We start from the raw sequence: 10,016 nt of genomic DNA, 5'->3' as shown, positions 1-10,016 counted from the left end.
TATTGGCTAGAAGCTAAACATATTCAGATTTCCATATGTGACGATAGTGAATAAACTATTGTAGATAACCCTCCACAGGGCATGCAAAGGTGGCAGCTTCAGCATGGGACAGAGGTGGTGTAGCAAAACCCAAAGTTTTTCTTCTTTTTTTTCTTTTAAAATGCATTCCCTCCCCTCCCCCAACCATTTCTGACTTTTTCTTTCCCTCTTTATTCCCTATAGATAAGTATAAATGAGCTAAGACATAGGAGAAGCTTCAGCATTTTATTTTGGTAGCAAATTGAATTTGTTTTGTTTTTTTCTCCTTCTTTGTATTGTATAATTATTATGTTTATATTGATTTTTACTGTTCTATACTACTGTTTTACTGGTACTATATGATTTACGTCTACATATGTAAGTTAGCATGTCATGTCAAGTTTCCATTTTGTTTATCAAGTCTCCATCCTGTCCCCAGGCCTGGTTGTGTAACCCATGTCTCAAACCTACCTCTCCTATGTAACTTGTTTCCTAAATGAATGGGAATGAATGAGGGTGCTTGAGAAACAATGGCAGTAGGTCTAAAAATAGCTCCCTCTGAATGACTGAACCATTAGCATGAATACCTAGACCAATGACCCAGCCCTTGGAACCACCCTCAGCATTCAAAAAACAAAAGATGAGGCAAGCCACCATTGTGCCAAGGCTGCACATGCTCAGTAAGAACACCTGGAGCCCTCTGGAACAGGACTGACCTTGCCTGGACAGGCCCTCCCCATAGGAGATCAGAGGTAGTCTGCCCCATAAATGGCGTAATGAAGACTGACTCCTTGGGACACCCTCTCCCTATGGACCAGCATCATGCCACACCATCTAACCATCCAGAGGTCCTGCCAACAACCCCCCTCTGGACAACACCTACTGGACAAAGACCCCTTTCCCACTTGGATAGGTAGCTATCACCCTCTATCCCCTCCTCAACCAAGGACTTGGACTCTGCTTATCTTCCCTACCTGGACTCCAACCCTTCCACTGAGTGTCTTTCTCCTGCTGCTATTGTGAGTGCCTGTGTGTGTGTGCACGCATGTCTATGAACTAATAACTTCACAGGGCTGTGTAGTGTGTTTCCTGTTTAATAAAACTGCTATTTGGACCCCCAAGTTGGGTTTTGCTTTACTGTGGTTTGGCCCTTCTCCAATCTCTGCTCCTCGCCCCTCTAACTTCAAGCACATTTTTCCCTCTCCTGCTTCTCACTGACTGCCACCTCCAATACTTGTCCTGAGCTCCTCTCTGCCTCCAAACCCCCTGTTTCTTTGCCACTGTCTTATCCCCATTGCCTTTTCCTTTTCTCCTGAGCAACCAGGTTTCTGCCTCAGTTTCTTTCCTGGCTGTCTCCTCCTTACCACCACTTACCTGCTGGCCCCCCCAATGTCTCAACTGTTTGCCTCAGTTTCTAGACCCAGTCTACCTTAAGTAGACCCATGCCTTAACTCCTCATCTAGCTTCTCTGTAGTCCACTGGTTCTAATCCTGGTTCTGGCAACTTTCACTCCCCACACTTTAACTGTCTCTTGCTCTCACCTGAACCTTCTCCCAAGTATCCCAGGTACCCCAAGCACACACATGCACACTGTACCATCCAAGTTAGGAACTCACCTGTGTGTAAGTGTAGGTGGGTTGTATGTGTGTGAACTGGTATGTGTGTGTGTATATGTCATTGTGTGCATGATATACGAATTAGTAATCTGTGTCTAACTTTTGGGGTGTATAGTGCATGTGCTTGAATTGGTGATAGGTATGCATGTGCCTAGGCTGGTTTGGATGTGTATGTACCTGAGTTGGTAGTGTGTGTGTGTGTATGCACCTAATTGATTTGTGTGTTTGTATATGTGCAATTGTGTCACCCCCTTCTGTCTAACAGTGCAATATTGAAATCCTAAGAGTTGGCCTGACCCCACAGGGCAGCACTATAACACATTCCAGTATACCAAAAATACTGCAATATGTGTTGAAGCAATAGTTTAAGTATGGGTGCTGCCAATGCAAGAACCTGCTGGCTGAGAGTGGAAAACTCCATACAGGGTCAAAGCTACCCCTTTCATGACCTTTGGGCTTGTCAATCAAGCATGACCCAGTTTCTGTGTTACTCATGTGCAGAAACAATCAAGCCCCAATCTGACGCATGCTCAGTTTCCCTGAAACATGACATAATCTGGTAGAACATTCTGTCGGAGGATTGATTTGATTGGTTAGAGAAATTCATATTTAAGGCTAGTGAGCCCCTCCTCTGGGGGGGAAGAAGATCACGTCACTGGAGACAGAAGCTGGTGTTTCCAGGGACTGTCTGGCAGTCAGGCTCTTGGGCCTACTGATCTCCTTCCCCGATTGGCACTTCGTGCTGTTAGAATGATTGCGGTTTTGATCTCCTGGTTCCCAATTAAGTTTCACCGATTACTGACTACGATTTGGACCATCCCACTGCGACTTCACCTCAGCATTCTGGCATCCTGACCTCAGCATTACTCTCCGGCTACCCGATTGTCCACCAGTTGGGACTGGCATCACACCACAGCTTTCTACGCGTTACAGTTTTGTTTGTTCAGTTTCCCAGTTCATGAGCTGTTGACCAGCCCTGGGACTAGGTCTTCGGACCGAACCTCGTGGACCAACAGACCCCTTTGTTGTATTTGTGATTACTGTAACTGAAGACATCGTTTTCCTACGCACCTAAGCGTAAGTCAAATAAATTCCACCTTGTTTAAGAAACCGCTACGCTTCCCGTGCCTCAGTTCTCCATAGCCAAAAGAACCCGGCCTGTTTCCGTGCCTAACTGCCACCCCGGCCCACCTTGACACTGGGGTTTGGTTCATCCCCCCAGGACATATGAACCCTTAATATGAGGTCAAAATTCCCCACAATACCTGGCAAATCAATTCGCATAAACATATATATATCGCTAGTGCAGAAATCTTTAGACAGTTTCTTAAAATACATTTGCCTCTGTTTCCATAATGTGAAAAGCAATATGTCATAAATTAAGTCAATGGAACTAAGGGTATCATCACCAGGGGAGGCTTTGGCCCTCTGTAATCTACCAGTTCATGTTCAGTTATGTTTAGATTTTGTGAAAAAGGGGTCTACAATACACACAAAAACTCATCATCATGTATTACTGTTTCTTAAATTCTGGTGTGTCACTTTTCAATACAATACACACATGTAGTCAGAGAACTAGGATAATATTACACCTTTGATGCAACACTACACTAAATAGCACAACCAGAGGAATGCTCCCAAATATATGCTTTCCAGTTATTAGGATGGAAGTTTCAGTTTAGTATAATCTCTAAAACAAAACCTGATCATGAAATGTTAACTTATATAGGGCACATCTACATAAGATGCTATGGCTCTATAGTGTCCATTGGCAAAAACTTTGATGATGATGCTACATCACCATAACAACAGGCTCCCTTGTTATAGCACATTGCTACGATGCTGTAGCAGCCCAAAATAACAGTGAGTGGAGGCTGTTGCTCCATCTTTTAGTACTACCAAAAGGAAGTACTAAATGATGGTGCAGTAACAAAGGTGGCATTCGACAGAGTAACAAAGTTGTAGACATGTCCATAAAGTAATACTTTAGTCCAGGGTTGGCCAACTTGCAGCATGGGTGCTAGAACTGGCTCAGGAAGCCTGTGTGTGTAGCACATGGCAGATTGAGGAGGGGGCAGGTAGCTCAGCAGTATATAGGACAAGGAACAGAAAAAAGAGCAACAGATCTGGCAAAGAACACAGGGCATTAAGCAGAAAGAAGAGGAGAAAATATGGCAGGGAAAAGGATCAGAGTGGTATTTGGAGTACACAGGGTACAAAGCTTAAATTGTGGCATACCTGCCAAAAAGGTTGCCCCTAAACAGTCCTCTGATTTTGCTGTAGCTACTAAAGGCTAAGTTAGGTTGGGAAGAATATGGACCAAAGAAAAATTAGGAGAATAACATCGTTAATCACATACCAAAGATAATGCATAGCAAATACTGAGGGCAAACAAGTCATAAATATCTACAGACATATTTGTACTAATAATTCAGTGAATACTTGTAAACAACAAGAACATTTTCTGAAATCAGGAAGGGTTAAAAAATTCCACCAAAAGAAACAGTTCAACCATCTCTCCAAGAAGAACAACATCTATGCCACCACCAAATCAAGCTAATAGCATCATGTTTCTCATCACAGCCACACTTCAGATAAATGTTCCAACTTTCCTTTATGGTACCAGGTAGCCTATTACATTTCATCAGCTTTACTTCTCCATATATTGAAGTCTCTCTTTCCAGAATGCTCTTTAATGGCTTTTGATATATTTGAAGTGCTTCAGAGAAGCATTTAATTGCAGCCTTCAATGCAGAAAAAAAAGTATCTATTTTAACCACTGCAGCATCCAATGTGTCTTTTCAACTGCAGAGGATTTTTTTCAACCATTTCCCCTCTCCCTCACTCTCTCTTCCAACCTTATATTTAGCAAAAACACTTTAGCAGATCCACTGAGTTCTTTGGAGCATGTTGTCAATATCTGTATCTTGCTTTGGCACATTTTAAAAGTTACTACCCTGTGTAGTGATGTTGCTTAGGTCAGATGTCAGCTTTTTGCATTCATAAAATGTACTACTGGCAACATCCATTGTTAAAGAAGAAAACTGAGCAAACTGTAAGCCTTTAACTCACTCTACATCTCTCTGACGAGGCTAAGAGGAGATAGGAGGTGTTTGCTGAGTGAGAGAGAGAAAGTGAGAGGGAGAGTGGTCAGCTGGAATTAGGCAATGGTATAATACAGGCCATGTAATATGGTCATTTAGTTTAGGTATCATAGGATAACAGTAGGGTGGCCATCAGAGAGGACATTCCGGTTTCCTGCTACTCTGTCCTCTGTCCTCTATTGATACAAATGTCTTTATGTCCTCTATTTTTCTCTTCAAGATTGGACTGTCCTCTATCATGGCCACCCTAGCTAGCAGTAACAGAGCCAGATATTTTATGAGAGCCACAAGCAAAAAAAGGTAGCTTGAGATATGGTAGGGGTTCATCTTTGAACCAGAATTACATAGTGCATGTACTTGATTTGTGCACTCAGATGTTCATTGGTATACCATCAGTGGCACTAGTGGCAAGTGTCCTAACCACTCAGTCACTTGGGGTAAACTTGTCATAAGCACTGAAAACTTGTTAAAAGTCCACTCAGTTACTTGCTTGTGTATAAATGCCAAAAATGCCACTTAGGTGACTAAAAACCTGAAACTTATATGACAAAAGGGAAATAATACGTTTCAGGTTTTTAGTCATCTAAGTGGCATTTTTGACACTTACACACAGAGAAGGAATTTACTTCCTGTCTGTTTAATTGTTCACGGATAGATAACTATGTAATAAGTCCTGGGGGAAAAAATAGAAGAGGAGGAGGAGGAGGACCTATGCCCATTCACAGTTTACCCCAAGTAACTGAGTGGCTAGGGCACTTGCCCAGGAATTAGAAGAGCCAATTTCTAAGACACCTCACAAAAAGACAGTTCAAACCTGCAACCCTTTGATTTTACCTAGTACTGTATCCACCAAACCACAGATTAGACATTATTCAGTCTCTTCTCCAGAGCTCCTTTTGAAACTAATCCTCTGAACAGCTAAGAGGGAGAGATATGGGTAAAGAGGGCAGTGGGGAAAGAGTAAGTCAGAGGATGTGTGGCTCAGTGAGGAGTCTGCTGCTTTATAAGGTGCTGGGGGTAGGGATAGGTTCAAACCTGAAGTCTTTCTCTCAGTGAAAGACAAATTTCTCTACTGTGCTTCCCTTTGTTTTTTCCAATAGGTTTTATATACAAGGAGAAGAGTACCAGAGACTGGCCTGGATTATGCCTGAAAGTGGTATGGTGGTTGATCTGCAGTTGTCATGAAATGCAAATCTCCTACCAATTTTAAAAGAAGCTGCATGTTCAAACAGGCTGCCAAATCCCATCCTACTTCAAAGTAACTAAATGCAATCCAAATGTCTTCATTTCACACCAATGAAAATGTCTAAACAAGAAAGTACCGAAGTATGAGAGTGCACAGGATGTGTATGTATTTTATATCAACTTAAGTTGACAAAATAGTATCTTGTATACAGTATAGTATACAGACTTCTTAGAAATATAAAGTAGTAGTAAAGAATGAAAGGAAATACCAGTTAACTGCACACAAAGGGCAGTTTTATTTCTAGGAAGCTCTCTTCCCAGTCATCTTTCAAAATTCCTCATAGAAGTTGACAGTCTTATAAAAAGGCACCTGAAGCTACTTCTTTCCTGTTTTTTGGTTCAAAATAGAAGATCATGAAGATAGATAGAAGATGCTGTAGGCAGGGTCTAAATGCTTAGGAATTATGAAAAACTAATTTACAACTAGGGTGTCCAGACTGTGGAATAAGCTCCCTCCAGAGGTGGTGCAATCTCCTACCCTGGAAATCTTCAAGAGGAGACTGGATAGGCACCTTGCTGGGGTCGCCTGACCCCAGTGGTCTCTCCTGCTTGGTGCATGGGCCTGAACCTGATGATCTTCCAAGGTCCCTTCCAGCCCCTTATAATCTATGAATTTATGAAGCTACCAGCCAATTGCCCATCAAGAATGATGTGGGGGTGGGAGGACGAGTGGGTGGGGATGGAGTCCCAGGTCTCCCTCCCTGTCTGGCCCACTCCCCATTCCCTCCTGCTGCTTGGGTTCTGGGCCTGCTCCCACAGTGGCAGGGGGAAGAGAGGAGCTGGCCCAGGCCCAATGTGATGGAGGCACAGGCCCAAGGGTGGGGAGAAGCCAGGCTGCCATGGCAGGGGAGCAGGGGGCAGCAGCAGGCCCAGGTCAACCCGGTGCGGCAGGGACGGGAGGAGCAGGCTTAGGGATGACAGGGGGGAGCGGGGCTGGGAGAGGAGTGGGCCTGGGCCCGATAGGGGGAGGAGGCTCGCTCCTCCCTTCCCCCTGCAGCTGCTGTGTTGGGCCAGGCCCACTGTCCCCCAACACTGCTGTGGTGGGCCGGCTTTTCCCCCAGCTCAGGCTTGTTCCCCCACATGTGTCAGGCCCTGACTCACTCCTTCCCTGGCCCCACCATCATTACCAATTCCATGGCATGCCTGCTTCTCCCTGCCACATTGGGGTCCATTCGGGGATGAGAGGAGTGGGCTCAGGGACGACACAGGGGAAGGGGGTTGGAGGAGGAGTGGGTCCAGGCCCAAGGTGGGGAGGAGGCCTGCTGCTTCCTTCCCCCAGCCACTGCTGCAGCTGCAGTGGGCCCATTGGGCTGGGAATGCTTTTCCCCCTCTGCTGTGGCAAGCCAGCTCTCCCTCCGCCATCCCCACTATCATGGCAGCTGGATGCCTTCTGTCAGAATGCTTCTTTGTGCTCTGATTGGCTGTTTATCAGCCAATCAAAGTGCAAATAAAGCATTAAAGATGGACAGACAGACAGTCAGATTTAGGCTTTTATAATGTTAGAGTACGGAGAAGATTCCTGTCACTGCAGAAGCCTGGAATGGTCCCTGAGCAGTTCTTTAAGTAGGAAGGGTAGTACTAGGCTCAGTGTATGGAATAAAGTGAGCCACATACAAATTAAATTCAGCAAGGCTGAAACCTGGAGGTTGTAGTGGACAATAAGCTGCATATGAGGCAGCACTGTGCCGCAGTTGCCAAGAAGACTAATAGTATATTGGGCAGCACTGGTAGAACTGTTGCCAGCAGGTCAAGGCAAGTGAATATTCCTCTCTATTCAGCACTTGTGAAGCCACATCTGGAGTACTGTCTTCCGTTTTGGGCCCCCCACTACAGAAAGTAAGTGGACAATTTGGAGAGGGTCCAGTGGAGAGAAACAAAAATGGTGAGGGGATTGAGGGACATAACATGTGAGGAAAGACTGGGGGAACTGGGCTTATTTAGCCTAAGAAGAGGAGACTGAGAGCAGATTCAATAGCAGCCTCCCCTCCCCACCCCACGTAGTTACCTGAAGCAGGGTTCCAAAAAGGATAGAGTTAGGCTGTTCTCAGTGGTGGCAGATGACAGAACAAGGAGCAATGGTCTTAAGTTGGAGAAAGGGAAGTTTAGGTTAGATATTAGGGAGAATTTTCTCACTAGCAGGGTAGTAAAGCACTGGAACAGGTTACCCAGAGAGGTGGTGGAAGAGCTATCCTTGGAGGTTTTCAAGACCCAGCTAGACAAAGCTTTGGCTGGATGGTCCTGCTTTGAGCAGGGGGTTGAACTAGAGGTCCCTTCCAACCCTAATTTTTGGTGATTCTATGATTCTAAGGCCAACAACACGGCAGACATTCAGGTAAACTACTATGGGTATGAGATTGCCTTATTATAGTATCACTTCAAAAGAATGATTGGTACAAAAAGTTGTGATTGTTAACTGAAATGAGTTTTGAAGGCATACTCCATCCATGACCCATGCTAGCTTTTTCATAGTCACTTTTAAAGTCGCAGTCACTGTACTTGGTCATACAGAAGTGTACCAAATGATGAATGCTTAACTAATGTACCTTTTGATTCATGCTCAAAGTTTATCGATGTCATATAGCAATCACCCTACAATAAACCCTCATTAACAAACTCATCTTTTTGTGTAATCTCCCCAGAAAGGCATGATAAAGAATATCGATGTCCACCCTGAGAATTATAAAGCAGCTAGCTCAGAAACCTGTCATTATTTATATCTCCTGTGATTTGTCACTTGCCACCTTTTAAAGAGCCTTGCCTCTTGGAAAAACATTCCATTACAAAATCATTCTGTTTCTATCGCATGTTTTCCTACTTTTCTGTTTACAATGGTCTTTATAGTAAGAACATGTTTTTACCAAATTGTTGTGCACAGGTGGCTCTCTCTTCATTTCACCCAGGCATGGCATAGTTCCCTTCCAGGAATGCCAGCACCGCCTTGCAGGCTACCAACAAAATAACAGCTGTCTCTTTGTTGATAATCTGTAATAGTGAGTGAAGGGTTTCAATCAGATACCAGATGAATCCCAAGTACGAGGGATCAGAAAGTGTCCCTGATATTTGAAACCGCTCTGAAATCCTCATATGAAGGTACTTCACAAATATATTTTAAAATAATTTGTATTAACTTTTTCAGTTACAAAGAATGAACTATGAAACTATGAAACTATGAATTTAGGATGAGATATGTAAGATGGACAGAGAATCTCCTTCATGCAATATTAGCAACCCATTCAATATCTAGAGTGCCTATTAATTTAATTCTGACTGCAAGATATCTCAGCAGCATTCAGAGTAGTACTCCTTACTTTCCAGTGCAATTAACTACTCACTCCATGAAAACTGCTTGGCTGCTGTTAGGCAATATTCATACTTTACACTTTTAAAATGCATTGACTTTGATACATTTTACCTGAAGTTGACAACTTTGTTTTTTAAAGAATTAAAACTGTACGTTAAGTCAATTGGAAATCAAACCAGAAAAGTTTGCTGTGAAAACCTGAGTTTGTTTCCATTGATCAGAGTGTCTACCACAAATGCTAACAAGTACTTAGCCACAGAAAACCGGAATATCAATACATTTCCTGGGCTTGAATATTGAAGATTTCTATTGAGGGTACATTGAATTTCTCAATATTGCTTCCTCTGTTTTCACAGTGAATTAGAGAGAGTGAATGACATGGGCTCCATTGATTAGGTGTTAACATCAGCTGCAGATGACATGAGGAGATAATGATAACGTTTTTGATTTATTCTAGCCACATATACTGTATAATACTAGACAACATGAATAATTATTACTGGTAGCAACTGCTTTCTGTGTTGAAGTTACCTTGTGTTTGGGTACAAGAGTAATTTATTCTTCTTGCCAAAGCTCTACTGAGCAGAAATAGAAAGAAAAAAAATCTATTGCAAGTAACTCACCCCAAGATATTTGTGTTTTATTACAATTTGCAATTATAATATGCAAAAGACTTGTGAATTTCCTATAATGATTTGGAACTGTTGTCATTTTAGGGAGAATATATTCCAA

The sequence above is a fragment of the Crocodylus siamensis genome, chromosome 2 (assembly GCF_052110815.1).
Source record: "Crocodylus siamensis isolate JL-2025a chromosome 2, ASM5211081v1, whole genome shotgun sequence".
Lineage (NCBI taxonomy): Eukaryota > Metazoa > Chordata > Crocodylia > Crocodylidae > Crocodylus > Crocodylus siamensis.
Note: the sequence above shows the minus strand (reverse complement) of the source record.